Here is a 17,267-nt window from a genome sequence, read left to right on the forward strand (position 1 = left end):
AAGTAGAAGGTCCCTGAGCAAGACATTTAACCCCTATAACCACTCCCCAAGCGCCGTACTAATGGAGTTCACTGCTCCTAGAAGTTATAGGATGTGTAAATGCAGAGGACAAATTTCACATAATGCACAAAAATACAGTGACAAAAACAAGTTAAAGACCTTAACTTTTACCAGAGTAACTTTGAACATTTTAAGATATCTGTACTTTTACTCAAATATGGCTTTCAAGTACTTTTTAAAACAATGCAAACTACTGGGAGACATGCATGAGAGGACCTAGGGAGAAGGCTTTCTCAGCCTTCTCCAAAAAAAAAGATAGCTATGTAGTGCACAATTTGCTTTGTGTTTTATGGGTGGCACTAAATCTGGGTTTTATCAGTGTCTAGGTTTGCGCTTTAGGTTTTACAGGCACTCTTGAACTGCTGGCTACAGAAGTCCACAGCCCCCCTCCCTCAGATGTTCATCTTCTCTACATGCATGACCACACAAAGAACATCCGTATGCAGCTAGTAAATGTGCTATCTAAAACGCTAAACAGAGGCCTCCTGTGTATAGCAGCTAAGATAGATAGACAGATGACCAGACGGTGATCAAAGACTTCCAATCCAAGGGGTCCTTCCTTTAAAACAACACAACTGATTGTACTAATTATCAACTGTCAAATGCCATCCATATATAGAGATAAGGAGTTTCTTCTCTGTTTATATGTTTGTTTGTTTGTTTTATTTATTAAAGTTATTTATTTAGGTTTTACTCATCTACAGTGGCTAACAATGACTTTTTATTTGCCAGCGACATTCCATCACTGAGAATCAAACCTGGGACCTTATGTTTCCCAGGTGGCCTCTCTACCCATTCAGCTATGGCTGCCCACTTACATAGTTGCCAAGTAATTTTAAACTAAACTGTACTGTAGGCCTACACACACTGCAGTGACTGGTCTCTCCACCATATGCATTGTCCATCAATGTGCCAGTTACATTCTTAGTGAAATAAATTGACTGAAACAGTGAATTTGGGTTTATATTAACAGGTGTGTGCATAATAAAATGCTGACAAATGTATACACACTGTTTTTGTCTTGGTGGATTATTGATGTTGTTAGATGCCTTCAGTTAGGACGTAACAAGCTAAATATGTTGGTTAGCAAAATATATTTATTCCAAAATGAAAATAAAATCGAGCACATGAAGCAAAACCTTTGAGGCATGTGTAGCGTTTTACTTGGCTTGTTAACTATAGATGTGGTGATATTTGTTTGTTTAGAAGTCTCTTCACTTTTCCCTGCTTTTCAAAAAACAAAACAAACCAAAAAAAATCGAAAGAGTTTCCTTCTGAGCCACTAATTAGACAGGGCCATGTCGCTACACACCCCAGGCTTTAGCCAAGACCCATGTACGTAGAACCACAAACCGCCGCTCGGTCACCGTTTGGAGATTACCCCAGTTTGTAAAGTGAGTGGCCACCTATTGTGTCTAAACAGCGGGGGTGGAATGAGCATTTGAGGGTCTTCGTGCAAAGAGCTGACTCCAGTAACGTCTGAGGTTAACCAACTTGTCTGTGTGTTGTTTGCATGCAGTTAGAGTGGTCACCACAATGCTGTAAATCTCACAGGCCAGGGGGCCGACATCCAAGGGAGAACCATTAGTACTCATTTTGAAAAGTGAGTTCTTGAAGTGCTCTCTAAATTAAAGGCAGACTTATATCTCACACAGAGGAAGGGTTTGGGAAGTAAATAGGTGGTTTCCCTGATCGTTCCAAAGTAAATAAGTTAGAAAACTGTTTCCATCCACTTTGTAGCTCAATCGTCTGGCTCCTATTTACACCGTGAGCTATTTAGCCATCTCTGCTAGCACATCCATGACCATACACACAGCTGAAAGGTATTGTACCCTGGGAGAAAAACCTTGAGCGGGGCCAAATCTCATCGAGTTGAAATAACAGAGAAGGGATTAACAATGCATGTGGCTGTGCGGTTAAATGCCCAGCTTCTAACTTGATAGATTTAACAACTTAATAATGTGTACAAAAGGGCAAAAGTGGGACTCCAATTATGGTGGGACCAGAGGAAAATACAATCTGATCACAGGAGTGCTTGAGGACTGGAAACCATTTCAGAAACCCAATAACAAGCTAAGTGTTTTATATCGGTTTGGTTCATTTAACAGAGCCATTGGAAATCAGATCATGTGGCAAAGGCGGACAGAGTAATTGCATATTAATCCCATCTAATACGTCTCAAAACTGTGCATTGAAACAATTAATTCACAACACCAGCTCTTCCCTCCCATCGAACAACTGTTGCTGGAGCACTGTCATGCTTTCATATCCCCCCAGCCCCAGCCCCAGCCCAAAACAAAACTGCACATGAAATCGAATCCTTGAATCGTTTCTCGTGTGGTCCTGACAACATGAATTCAACAGTTGGGGCTCTCACTGGGTGCACACACACGTCCCACAAGAGTGTGCACTTGATAAGACCTCCAGACCACTTAAGAGGGTTCTCGGTGGTTTTGCAGCCCCCGTCAGGAGTCAAGTGCAGCCACTTGGCTTTGTTACCACCACACTCTCCACACCTCCTTCCTCTCAAAGGGACTGATCTTGAACCATTCCAGAACCACGGAGCACGCCTCACACACACACACACACACACATACACACACACACACAAACACATACACACACGCCAAAAAAAAAAACTCCCTCCGCTGTCAAACCACGGGGGATTAACTTCAGGCCAATAACACGCAATTAGATTTATTTTCCCCTCTTAAGCCTATTAGGCTACAGCCGCACAGTCAGTGGTCCTGCTTTAGCTGAATTTAATTGTGTTTCTTATGCCCAATGAGCTGTGGGTTACAGGGGGGCGGAGGCGTGGAAGAGGCCCTTCTTGTCAATCCGCTATACACTGACAAAACACCGCAGATTTTGGTTGCTGTCAAAGAGGTTGAGGTGATCCCAGCTTGAGGGCGGAATGTCACCGAGCTTCCTCTCCATGCCAGAGGGCGACAGTGGGTACTCTGTAAACTGTAAAGAGAAACTGACACCGTTCTTTAATCGCGTCACTCTGGCTGCCGTCCTTTTCACAGGCATGCACGCTAATCCTGTTACAGACAAATCAAGATGTAACCACGACTCCCAGTACAGCACTTCCACTGTTTATTTGCAGGCTCCTTTTTTTTTGCCTTTGTGTGAGGAGTGTACTCATGGCATTTGCACTCCCCTAGCATCGTGCTGTGGGGAAGGGGAGGCCATGAGCTCCAATGTGTGTGTAACACATTTCTGTACAGTTCGCATGGAAAGCAGTACTGCCATGTACATTAGAGGTTCAGATGTTTCTAAAAACATCACATTTGGTGTTCGGGGTAGTTGGGGCACGTGCCATTTGAGCTCTAATGCCTGACAACAAGTCCGATTCACGGCCCCGGTGGACCTTTGCTGTATGTCACTTTTTTTCTCTCACGATCGGCCGATACCGATCTTGTGCGTAAGGGGAAAATTCTAATATTTCCCAAATTATTTTATGTCAAAATGACATATTATGTGTTTGGGGGGGGGCTGTCTAGGCCTGTCACAAAGATGCAAAGCGATAAATATACTATATATCTGATTGACCTTTATACCACTTAAGTGGTGCAGCTTGGTTATAAAAGGTTGGTTTCTCCGGATCGGGTAAATTTCCGATCACCGTTTGAGTCATTTGGAGTGAAAATCGGTGGCCGATTGATCGGAACACCTCTAAATTGAACCAGGTTGAATTGTACTGGTGAGCAGTGTGCTTTTCCTATCAACAATATCATCTGGACAGACAATTAAAAAAAAAAAAAGGTCATGAAAGGTCAGTAGTGTAATTTATTAATAGCTATGAATAAAACACACAATTGAGACTTTCAACCACTGTACCTGCATGTGAAATTACCATATGAATACCAGACTAATGGCTTCAGAAATAAATGGGCCCTCGATGCCAGAGGTCTGGTTGACAGAAAGAAGAATCATATTCTTCCAGACAATAATCCTTGCCACCTATTCTTCTGATCACATTCACATTCAAAGATGGAGCTAAATCACCTTCAAAGCCACTTTCTATACATGGTGAATTGGAAGCCTTCGTCCCATTCTCTTCTATTCCCTTGTCTCATGCTCTCAGTTAATTTACATATGTCATCTGTAACTCTTACACAATTACAGTGGTTGACTAATGTGGAAACCATCACTCCTTGTCTAGTGAATGCAATACCTTTTCCAGTAGAAGTGAATAAATCCACTCGCTCACATCTTCATCCACGTGGAAATCTCCCCAGTAGCACCTCAGTGGAGACAATCAGGGAAGGGGCAAGGGACGTCAGAGGATCTGTGCCTGTGAGAAGAGACATAGTAAGATCTTCAGTGTTGTAATTTAAACTATATGAATCTTTTGATCCGTTACACAATGAAAAGTTTCCATTGCAACAATTTGCACACACACAGGACCAAATGGTGAAACACTTAAGGAACTTAAGATGCTTGCGTTGAATCAAATGCACGTGCCCATTGATGAAAAATATTGAAACAACATTCTGTGTATATGAAATATATATACATATACATATACATATACATATACATATACATATACATATACATATACATATACATATACATATACATATACATATATATGTATATATATACACACGCACGTCACATAAAATTATATATCCAACAAATTACAGCCATTAAAAGCAGATTGCTCCAGCCATAATGAGTGCAGCGAGCACTCACATCAAGGATCATGCAATCAAACGAGAGTAAAAACAAGCATCTCACACTGTGAACCCTCATTACACCCACGGCCCCCCTCCCACACCCCCCACTTCAGTTAGAAACACTTCTTGATGACTGAGCAAATAAATCCCTACATTTTTAGTGTTTGGCTTGGGGGAATGGGGTGGGGGGGGGGTCAGATTAGTAAGCATATCTCTGTCCTGTTATTCTATGTCTCGGCTGGGAGGAGGATGTGTGCACTGGGGTCGAGATGAAGGAGGGAGAGGGCTTGGTGGGTTGTTGCTGAAAACATAATTGGCATGGCCCCCATGACACTGTCCGTCAGACTGAGTTGTGCCTCTCTGTGTGCGTTCGCAGGGCCCCTGCGAAGTTTCATTAAGCGAGGAGCGGGGCCTCTGAGGAGATGTTTGTGCAGCCACCATGGCACCACCACACAGCGAGGAGCCATCGCCATCGCAGCCCGCCGCCGCTATAATTAGCTACGCACCCCCGACTCATAATCGGCCCATATACATTTGTGCAAGCCTTCGCATGTGTGTCTTTGCGTATGTGCAGTGAATGTGTTGTTTGTGTCCACGGTGAGTGAGTTGAGTTATAGTATATATATGTGTGTGAGTTGAGATATATATAGGTGTGCGCGTGTGTGTGTGTGTTTTGGTACATGGGATTAGTGTGGTGTTAAAATGTTCGGCGTTTCTCGTTCAAGGAAAATACTGTTGATGTTCGACTTGATTTGCAACTCAGGCAAAAAGGAGAAAGCCCCTGGAAATGTTCTGGGTCATTGCCACTTGTTAGAATGCCGGCTGCATGGCTTCCAGCTTCTGTGGGAAGGATTTCGCTCCAAGTAAGCTGTGAGTCTTTATTTTGGACTCAACTGAAGTGTGGCCAGGTATATAAGAGTTATTCAAAGATCCCTTTCGAGTTGTATTTATCATCACCTGCTCAGTGCAATCTGAATTATGAAAACAGGCATTCCTCTAGTGTAAACCATCTGAACCGGTTGAGGGGGAATATAGTAAATTGAAACTGGAACGTATCTAACCAAACGCTGCAATGTTTGTAATGGCTGTGTGTGTGTGTGTGTGTGTGTGTGTGTGTGTGTGTGTGTGTGTGTGTGTGTGTGTGTGTGTGTGTGTGTGTGTGTGTGTGTGTGTGTGTGTGTGTGTGTGTGTGTGTGTGTGTGTGTGTGTGTATTTTCAGCCTGGCTCACCTATTTTCTGGGCATGTCAGTATACATACATTATACAGATTTCTGAAATAGCTTAACGAGCAGATCAGATCAAGCACACAACCTCGTTGTGACGCGATGTTAGGACACGGTTGTATGATGATGTATAAAATAGGGCTTAAGTGGTAAACGGCAGACAGACATCTGTTGGGAAGACAACCAATAACGAAACGGTTACACTATGACTTTGGAAACGTAAACCAAGATTCAGTTGTGCATAAAAGGACTGAGGCTCCTAACCATTGCCCTCAACTTGAACTAAGATAATAATCAGAGTTATTCAATAAGGGAATGTGGAGATAACATAAAGCATGAAGTCAGAGGAGTCCAAATGTCCATATAAGGCCTTAGGTGGTGCAGTGAGAATTGCAGCAGGGGGCATAAAATGGTGAATGGTAGTATGGAGAAAATCATTATCAATCAAAACTATAAGGTTATGTATTTAACCACTTGAACACTAGCATCCCTATTCTGGGGAGAACACTGGCAACAAGTTGCAAAGTGATGTGTTGTGAGCTTGTAGATCTGCTATTTTTGATGAAGAGATTTGGTGTAGAGGAGGGGGAAAAAAGAGTCTTCCGAGCCAACCCCAGTCAAGTTTACTAAGTATAGAGTGGTTAATCCAAAGTTTCAAGAATTGAACTGACTTTTCTGAAATGGCTCTCATCCTGAACAACACTATTTTGACCATTTACTCAATCTTCTTATTTTTCACCAAGTTATCCACTCGCTCTTCAATACGTTTGTGTAGTCGCACGAAAAGCACATTTGTATTTCTCACTATATGCTCATCTGTCTATCACATGAAATGAACTAATCATATTTGTGTTACTCAACCTCACAATTACATTACACCTAACAGAAGCTAAATATATACCGCTTCAACAGGCTCCACAGATCTACTTGTGTCTGCTAGCAATTAGCGTAAAGGTTTGTGCGACTCCATTGTTTGGGTTGCTGGCCTCTCAGAAAGATAATGAGCCATAATCATTGAGTGACGCAATAATTGCCAAGGTGTATGGTGGCACGGCAACAGATGCAATTACACTACTTTTGACATCAATGCTCTCATTAAATGATGTCATTGAAACAAGATGCATTGAAAAATGATGCCCTGACACACACGCACACGCACACGCACACACACACACACACACACACACACACACACACACGAAAAGTGTAAGGATATATACATTTTGTCATAATGCGCTTGCAGAAAAGGGCATTTGTATAAAAACAGCTATTTTAATAAATATGTATTTATGAATGCTCTTTTAGAGGAAACTTTACAGTTTAAACAAAAATATACATAGTTTTGGTTTTCTATTTCAGCTGTACTATTTTGAACCAAAACTTTATAAAACATGCTAGTTCCTACATTGGGAAAGTATGCGTTGTAAACTCATAATTGATATTAAAAAAAGGAAAAAGAAATAAACAAAATGTAATAATATAATATACGTGTGTGTGTGTGTGTGTGTGTGTGTGTGTGTGTGTGTGTGTGTGTGTGCGTGTGTGCGTGTGTGCGTGTGTACGCGTGTGTGTGTAGGCTATATACATAGTGAAATGTATTTTTAATTCTGAACATGGAATACATACAGTAAATCATCTTCAGTGTGTGACCAAATAATTACAGGATTATATGCACATTTAAGATGTGTTTTCTGTTGATCATTCAACTCATGAAATGTGGCTCTTATAAAAATGAGTGACTACAATATTCATACCTGTTTTCACTTAAACCTAACTTAGAGCAGCGTTTACAAGGTGCCTGTGCAAAGCGTACCAAAGTATTCCTTTATTAAGTGTTAAGAGCTACTGGTGTTTCAGCCACCAATTAAGTATATGCTGTAAAAATGTGTCAAGCAAATAGCTTGTTACAGTTTTATAGAATGGAGTGTGTGACTAACAGTCACACCTAGTGCTATTTATCCAAGTGACTTTACTCTGTAAACGGCTCGTCCACACTGATCTGAGGTCTGACACACACACACACACACACACACACACACACACACACACACACACACACACACACACACACACACACACACACACACACACACACACACACACACACACACACACACACAGTGCAGAATGTCCCATTTCACAACTTTTAAAATATATAAAATGTATAAAAATCTATTTTGTTAACTTGTAGATCGGCTATTTTCAAATGTCCGAAATGTATACAGGGCTGAAGTGGGTAATGTATGATTTGTAATAATCATCAAAATCTACAAAGTAACTAAAGTTTTCAAATAATTGTAGTGGAGTAAAAGTAAAAGTACTGAAAATGGGAAATACTCCACAGTAAAGTAAAAATACCTCAAAATGTTACTTAAGTACAGTACTTGAGTAAATGTACTTAGTTACTTTCCACCACTGCACACACATGTGCAGTACTGTACGCACGCACATACAAATGCACAAAAGATATTCATATTTAGATATTTACTAATGCATGCATCACACATACCACACACAAAGTAGGCAGATTGATTTACATATGCACTTTTTGAACGTGCATATGTCTCCCACATGAACAACCCGTCTCCCTCTATATTTCTTTCCGTCTCTCTCTATCACACACACACACACACACACACACACACACACACACACACACACACACACACACACACACACACACACACACACACACACACACACACACACACACACACACACACACACACACACACACACACACACACACACACACACACACACACACAATGGTTAGTTAACACTTTGCAGTCATCATCATTGACTAATCAAGCCTCACAAACAACAACAGCGAAAGGCCACAGCCATAAATAAACAGAAGAATTTGTAAGGCTGACTTTTGCAATTAGGACGGCATGGGGAGATATATCACGGGGGAACATTTTAATGAGCTTCTTCTGATCGGCCCTGCTTTTCAAAGGCAGCGTCCCAATAACAGTTGATCACTCAGAAGCTGATGGGGAGCGACTTCTTCTCCTGCGTGGTGGGATATTTTACTGTGTCCACAGACACCCAGGAACGTCGTAAAACCTGAACGCAATTAAAAGTGGTTATTTTTCACCTCCGCCGCCTGGATTCTGTTGCAATTAATCTGCCCAATTTGATTACGAACGGCACAAATTAAACAATAAAGAGCTGTCTAATGAGGGATTAATTATGGGTAACGGGGGGGAGAGGAGCCGGGGTGGCAGCCATATGTCAGTGTCTGCCGCAGACAGCAGCAGGCCATAAGGAAGACAAAGATGATACTGGTCCATGTGGTTGTGTGCTGATAGGGCCTCCCCATCACAGATTAGCAGATCCACAGCCCATGGAGCCCATAAATGGCTAGACTATAATTGAAAGTGCCAAAATCAATAGCGTTGACAGGCCTTAATTAAATTAAATATGTCTCTCCATGGGATAGGGGACGGGAGTGGGGAACCGCGGGGGTTACAAGTGTATCGACCTGAGTGACCTCATTTTTTTTGGAGAGGAGCTCTGTTTGTGTACACAGTAAAATCCTCAGTGTTCATTTTACTCTGGGAGTGTACAAATGTACCTGTATAGAGTCCATTTGGTTACATTTGTACATTCTCAGTTACAAATGGATGAATAAACACAGAGGATTTTACTGTATTTGAGTGTGGTGATGCATTGTTTATAGTATCGGTATATGATGCTAAATGATGGATATGTCTTCATCTTAAATTGAAATAACATGATGGTATTGGTATTGAAAGCAACTTGGGGTAGACAAATCTTCTCACTCAATGTTGAATCTTTTGCTCAACCTAAATACCTATTTTAACAAACACATCATGCACAGTAGAAATGACAAAACCTACGGCAGTACCTGGAACGCAAACTGAGTTGGACTGCACTGAAATTGTATTCATCACCTTTTACTTAACAGACTACAGGACAATCTTAACTACAAAACTGAGCAGACAAAAATGTAATGCAATTGCGCCTCAAAGGTCACTGTAGCCCCTTCATTTAGAGTTCAGAAGTGTACAGTATTTTTTCATTTCTTTAACCATGTCACAACCATGCACATGAAACTGTGATTTTTACCTGCTGCTATTTTATATGCTGGATTTGTTTTCCATCCGCACAAGAAGCATTTATGCCCTCCCTAGTGCCATTTATCCATTGCTATATTTTAATCATGCACCTTATACATACAGATAATGCACTTTACATCATTTGATTTGACTGCGCCTTCCTGTTATTTGACTTGTTCTGGGTTCCTTTCTTCTCTATTCTCTCATTCCCTATTCTCTTCCTGTAACTGCAATGAAGAAGAGAGCTTGCACACACAAAAATCACCCACTCTTTTACTCCTGTATTTGTGTGAATTGACAATAAAGTCGATTCTGATTCTGATACAGTTTTGTCTCAAGGGTCTTTCAGTACCTCAAGGGCAAACACTGTATTAATGATTTTTGTTTTGGCAGTTTATATACTTTTATTGAGACGAGACAGTATAGAGCCAGTGGAAATTGAGCCAGGAATAGGGATGCGTTGACATGCAGGTCCTCATACAGAATTGAACCGGGGATGATACAAGTATGTGTTGGACACACTGCCACACCTGTAAGTGCATACATTTTAGCATGTATGGCCTTTGACCCCTTCAACTTGGCGGTGTTGATGTCATCTGCTATACTTTGGTCGATAAAGCAATTACATTTGTGACAAACTGTCTCAGAATGAAAATTATGCATTCTGCACACAAAACCTCCATTATGGACTTGGGTATGTAGGCTACTCTACAGGTCACCCCGCCAAAAAGGCTTGCAAGCAAGTATTAAATGGAGTGAATTAACACAAGGACTATCCTCTTATAATTCGACAAATCTCTGTGTGGGTGGTGAGGCCAAAATCTCTTCTGCCCGGTTCTCCTCAGTGGCTGGAGCAATTGATCTGAATTTGCACACAGCCGTTTTTCGCTTTTCCCAAATGTCAGCTGTTTATTAGCGTTTTTTGTGTTCGCTGGCTCCCGGGTTGCCAAATCATGTGCGCATATCCCCCCACGGGTATGTTCTAGTAAATATAATTTGTAAAGACATCCTTATCTTTTTTGCTAAACCACATCTAAAACTTCTGTGCCTTCATCCCGTTGAATGTCCTCGCTGAGCTCTGAACCAAAATCAATGTTTAGTTTTCCTTCTTTGTGTGTCTAACAAAAACATTTTCCTTTTAATTCTGCTGTTTGTTGTGTGATGATTTGGCTTCAGGGATTGGTGGTGACTCTCTACAAAGGCCCTTCAATGTCAACACTTACATATTTTTAAAAACTTTTGATTTGTCACAGTTTGGTGGGATTCACTGAGAACAAAACTTTTAGTGAAAGCAGAAGAGAAAAGAGAGCGAGAGAGAGAGAGGGTGGGTGTGGTGTGGTGGGGTCAGTGTACCCAGCCCAGCATCCTCCACTCTGTGAAGACAAAATGTTGCTAGAATCAATCCCACTACAATCCTGCTGCCGACTGCTTGGTGTGGGGTTTACCGTCCGGCCCATTAGGCATGCAGAGAGATCTCTAGTGTCTTTTTAGCCTGATCCGGCTGGCCACAGGGAGACATGGTGAGGCAGAGGACATCACCTGTAGGAAAGCCTGACTCCTCATCATTTCAGGCTTTGCCCACATTTAAAGGATTAGAGGAGATGGAGTCAGCGAAGGGTCACTGACAGAGTTTTCCTCTCTAAGCGGGTGGGGGAGGGGGGGGGGGGGGGTAGGTGGGGGTTACAAGAGGCTGAATCCCTCTGCATAAACGTGATTGTGTGTGTGTGTGTGTGTGTGTGTGTGTGTGTGTGTGTGTGTGTGTGTGTGTGTGTATATATATATATATATATATATATATATATATATATATATATATATATATATATATATATATATATATATACTTTAAAAAAATTACTCAACTTTCCAACATAATCATTTGTAGGGAAATTCTTCTTGGGAAGTAATTTGAAGAAACTTGTATTTATTTGTTATTTTACTCATGATTTTGTAGAAGCCTAACGGTATTGCTAAATAAAAAAACATCCATGGACCAATTAATAATTAGTATCAGTGATTATTATCTTATAAAAATGTATCAGTGTCTACATTCTCTTTTGTGTTTTTTAACATCATGGGTTTATGAGACAATATCAATACAAAAATCTTGAACAGTGAGATATTAAAAAAACTCAGTTATCAAAAAAGATTACAGGAATTAATTCACTGAAAATTACAACAACTACTATATTATGATTATATATTATGATTATTATGATTATGCTGTGATTATGATTATTATCATTATTATTATTATTATTATTATTATTATTATTATCATTATTATTATTATTATTATTATTATTATGTCAAGACCGGCCATGTTTTCATTATTCATACAATTTGTTTTGAATGTTCAAAGGTACCAATTTTTATGTGCGACTTAATTTATTTGATCATTAGGCATCTTTTCATCCTTGCCTGCAGTTATAGAAATGATTTGTTGCTAATGATATTGCTTGTTATGCGCTTATTAAGCATTTCATTTAAGACTCTATTTAGTTTGTAATCAACACGCGCACTTGGTGTTTGAAAGGGCTGTAAATGATCGACTTATCGAACTAAATTCCATGATTTGTCATTTCTTTAATCAATCTATTTACATGACCTATATCATATTAGCCAGCCCACTGATTTGCAAATGATTTTTATAGTGGGACTCATGTTTAATGACGTGAAAGAAATAAAGGGGCGATAATTCAATTTCACACCAATACCTCGGGTAATTGAGATGTCTTTGATTGAAGGATGGAATGTTGTAAATTTTGCCCCGGAATTTTATCTATCTTTAACAGAGGATTGTGCGCAAGACATTATTATAGGTGCAGACGTCAAGATGCGGCCGTTTATATTTGATGAAATCATTTTGATTTTAATGTCATCCAGGGGTCAGGCCATGGGGATTGAGGGACCGTGATGATACTATCAAGTTTAAATTGTGTGTGTGTGCGTGCGTGCGTGTGCGTGGTGTGTAGGCCTATATAGAATATTTTAGCCCAAAATGCTTCTCCATTCAATACAAATAACGGTTTGATTTATGACAAATTATTGTGGGCTCTGATTTTGATTTTTACTAACTATCTGTACTGGCTTTCAAATCCCATTATAATACATGTAGTATTTTTTTTTATCTAGGCCTTATCGTTTTGAAAAAATATTTACAAATATAAAAAAATATTATGATTATGATTATTATTAGTAGTAGTTGTAGAAGTAGGACATTGTTAATGAAAATAATAATAATGATAATAATTTCTAATAAAGAAAAAACAATAGAAGTTAAATTGAGAATAAATTCAATTCGTATCAAGTTACAAGTCTGGTGGAATCTTAAAAACAACAAACTTTATTCAATGTTGACCATTGAATAGGCTATAACATGCATGTCTTTTTTTGCACAGCGTGTCCACAGTCGAGTATATTCTTTTACATATAGAAAATGTAGGTTATATGCTATACCAACAGGGGGGAAAAGACAGAAAGAAAAGAAAAAGAAAGAAAGAAAGAAAACATTAAGTAAATGGCTCCGTGACAATTATCATCGGCTCCGTTTCACCACAGGCAACAGCAGATCTTCGGCTGTCTGTCGCATTCTCTCGCGAAATGACACAAATTAAGCGTTTCCGAGCATTCGATGCGACGATGTCACGGGAATATCTCCCCTCTATAAAGACGCAGTTGTACAACAATATGGTGTCTCCCGCTAGGCTGGCGACAACGGAACTGAGCCTGAGGTCCCCCTTTTCTGACCGTGCTTCACCGTGGGATACATCAGTGGTTCTCAACCTGTGGGCCGGGACCCCCAGGGAGGTCCCCACATGATTCTTTGTTTTGTGATCCCCAGATGACAGTGAAGTGACAATTTAATGTTTAATGACATTGTTTTTAAAGAAAGGAAAATAAAACGACCATTACTGCATCAAAAGTATAAACCTAACTATACTATAAAAACTGGTCAAATATTGGCCAAATTGTCAAATAATATAAGAAAGAGGCAAAAAATAATAATTGCCGATCTACAAGCTCGCAACGCCTCCTGAGGCGAGGCGTTGTGAGCTTGTATATCTGCTATTTTCACAATATTTATCAGGGTGCATGGGGGTCACTCCCCATGCAGTTCAAATATCATTATTTTGGGGGGTCACGGCCTGAAAAGGTTGAGAACCACTGCATCCATCCATCCATCCCTCCCTGTCACCCGTGTAAAGGTGAGGGAGATTGAATAGAGAAGTTCACATTCCGTGATAGATCTGATTATCATAGTTAACATCATTAAGACTAGCCCAGTGGTTCCCATAACTTTTTAACTCAAGACCGAAAAGAGAAATTAGATGTTTGCCCCGGACCCAAACTAGTGAAAATAGCAGATCTACAAGCTCACAAGGAGTTGCTTGGCACTCGTTGTGAGATTGTAGATCGGCTATTTTCACTAGGCTACCTCTTACGTTTTTTTATTTTGTATTTATCAAATTATCTTTTTTTTTTAAATAATATTTTTTAAATAATAAAAATGTAGGAAACGAAAAAAAGGGATATTTACTCGCGAGTCGCGACCCATAAAAATGGGTCCACGACCCACAATTGGGTCCCGAGTTCCCGACCTATGTTTGGGAAACAAGTTTCAAACGAAATGTGATCATGATTCATGACGCGTGCGTTGGTTCACGTTATATTCCAGCGTTGAAATGCTGTGTTTCAGCTTTGGGGTTTTCAACCTGGGGGTCACGACCCCAGAGGGATCCACACACATCATTTTTTGGGGGTTCCCAGATAGTGACAATTTTTTTTTTTTTTTTTTTTTTTAAACACCAACAACTGGTCAGACATTGGCCAAATTGTCAAATAATATAAGAAAGAGGCAAAATCGATCTACATTAAAGCTCACAAGTCACAACATCTTGCATTGCGAGGCATTGTGAGCTTGTAGATCGGCTATTTTCACAATATTTATCTGTGGAACCGAGTCAAACAAAATACAATGCCTCATTCCAAGTGCTTGACAGGATGGGGGGGGGGGGGGGGGGTCCCAGTTCAAATATGATTATTTTGGGGGGTCACGGCCTGAAAAGGTTGAGAACCACTGGCCTATAGCCTACTTGACTCCCCTTGTTGTTATTCTGCAGAGCCAAAAGATGGGCCGTCACATTCCAAATAATCATGCTTTTAAATATATTTATTATTATTATGTGAAGAAGGATGCTCGGCTGTTATGATGATCTTTTCTTGCAGTTAGGCCTAATTGTTGTCTGTGGCATCATGAATGCAAGGACCTGATGGGGGAATGCACGAGATGATTATGCCTTCTATAATAAATAGCCTATAAGCTCAAGCATTTTCTAAATTGGGCCATAATTAAGATTGAGTGTCATTCATGTTCAGCGAGTAAAAAATAAAGATACATAGGGCCTACATTATAACCTATATATGTGAGTTATGTTATGTTTATATTTTCAAACCCGATTAGCTCAGGCTCTATACTTTCTATTTATATGCTGCTATTTTCTCGTGTTGGCACATTGATATATATGTGTGTGTGTGTGTGTGTGTGTGTGTGTGTGTGTGTGTGTGTGTGTGTGTGTGTGTGTGTGTGTGTGTGTGTGTGTGTGTGTGTGTGTGTGTGTGTGTGTGTGTGTGTGTGTGTGCGCGCGCGCGCGCGTGCGTGTGTCGTGCGTGGGGACAGTAGACAGTTGCGTGATTCTCTGCGTGGATAATGTTGATGAGAAATGTGTGTGAGAGAGAGAGGTCAGAGGTGACCTTTGTTTCTTCTCAGTCAAGTTGACCACAGCCGATAAAATGACATGCATGCAATGCGTAATTTAGCATTTCCTTAATTCCGTTTTCAGAGTCCAGGAGACAGAGTAGTAGGCTATAGTAGCCTAAACGCAGAGTGTTTGGAAACACTTAAGCTCATAACCAGTGTTGCCAGATTGTGCGAGAGAAATAAGCAACCAGGTCTATGAAAACAAGCCCAAAAGAAGCGGCCACATGACCACTCTCTAACTCTCTGTACATTGGCTATTTGAAAGCTAGCTGATCTACAAGCTCACAACGTGTCGCGATGCAACGCGTTGGGAGCTTATAGATCTATTTTCAAATAAAAATCTTGGGAGAAAAGTGAAAATTTAGGAATATTTTCAAATCCACAAAATCTTGTATGGGGGTCTCTGGCACAAAATATTTTCAGAAGGTTACAAATATTAATTTGGTTTTTTTTTTTACATGAAAATGTTTAAAAAACACTGGTTTAAACAACATTAGGAAACAAGCCCAAATAAGCAACTACTTTAGAAACAAGCCCAAATAAAGCAACTACACGTTAGAAACAAGCCCAAAAAACGCAACCCGCAACCACCAATATTTACAAGCAACTTTACAGAAAAGCAAGCCCAAAGTCGCTTATAATAAGCCGACATGGCAACACTGCTCATAACCTGCAGTGCATGGCACTGCGTGTTCACCGCGTTGCCTCTTTGAAGTCACTGCAGGCTCTGCAGCGCTGAGCGCTCCTTTGCGTTTGATGTTGTGTGTCCCCTCTGCTCTGCTTGGGGCTTTACGTGTGTGTGTGTGTGTGTGTGTGTGTGTGTGTGTGTGTGTGTGTGTGTGTGTGTGTGTGTGTGTGTGTGTGTGTGTGTGTGTGTGTGTGTGTGTGTGTGTGTGTGTGCGCGCGCGTGTGCGTGTGCGTGCGTGCGTCCTCTGCTCTGCTTGGGGCTTCTAGCGCACTTACTCATTCTCCTCCTACACGCTGAACACACACAACTCGTAAAGTGAGTCTGCATAAACACACAAATAGGCACACATGAAATACATTAACGTGTCTACCATTGCATCAGTTCCTCCTCAATATGTTTCACTTTCTGTCTTTGCTGGGTAAAGGGGGACTCTATCTATTCCGTGCGGACAAAACCAATGCAAATTCCACCTGGAAGTGCGCCTTCAGGGCTACATCTCCACTATCTGCACTTGTGGGTTTACACTTTATTTGCGTTGTGAACATAGGGATAGTGGTGTTGAAAAACAATGTTGGCGACAATTAGCATCCCAAACACTGAGCCCTTTGAGAAGAGTGATTACCATACCGTTTCATTTAAAACCAGAGGCAACAAATGAGGGTTTGAGCCCGAGATACAAAACAACTGTAAGCCTCATCAGGCCTTTGTTTAACTTCATAAACTACCTTTGATTCCGAATCAAGAGGCAGGGACTCCCGAGAC

This window comes from Gymnoscopelus braueri (genome assembly GCF_963280865.1).
Source record: "Gymnoscopelus braueri genome assembly, chromosome: 3".
In the NCBI taxonomy this organism is placed as follows: domain Eukaryota; kingdom Metazoa; phylum Chordata; class Actinopteri; order Myctophiformes; family Myctophidae; genus Gymnoscopelus; species Gymnoscopelus braueri.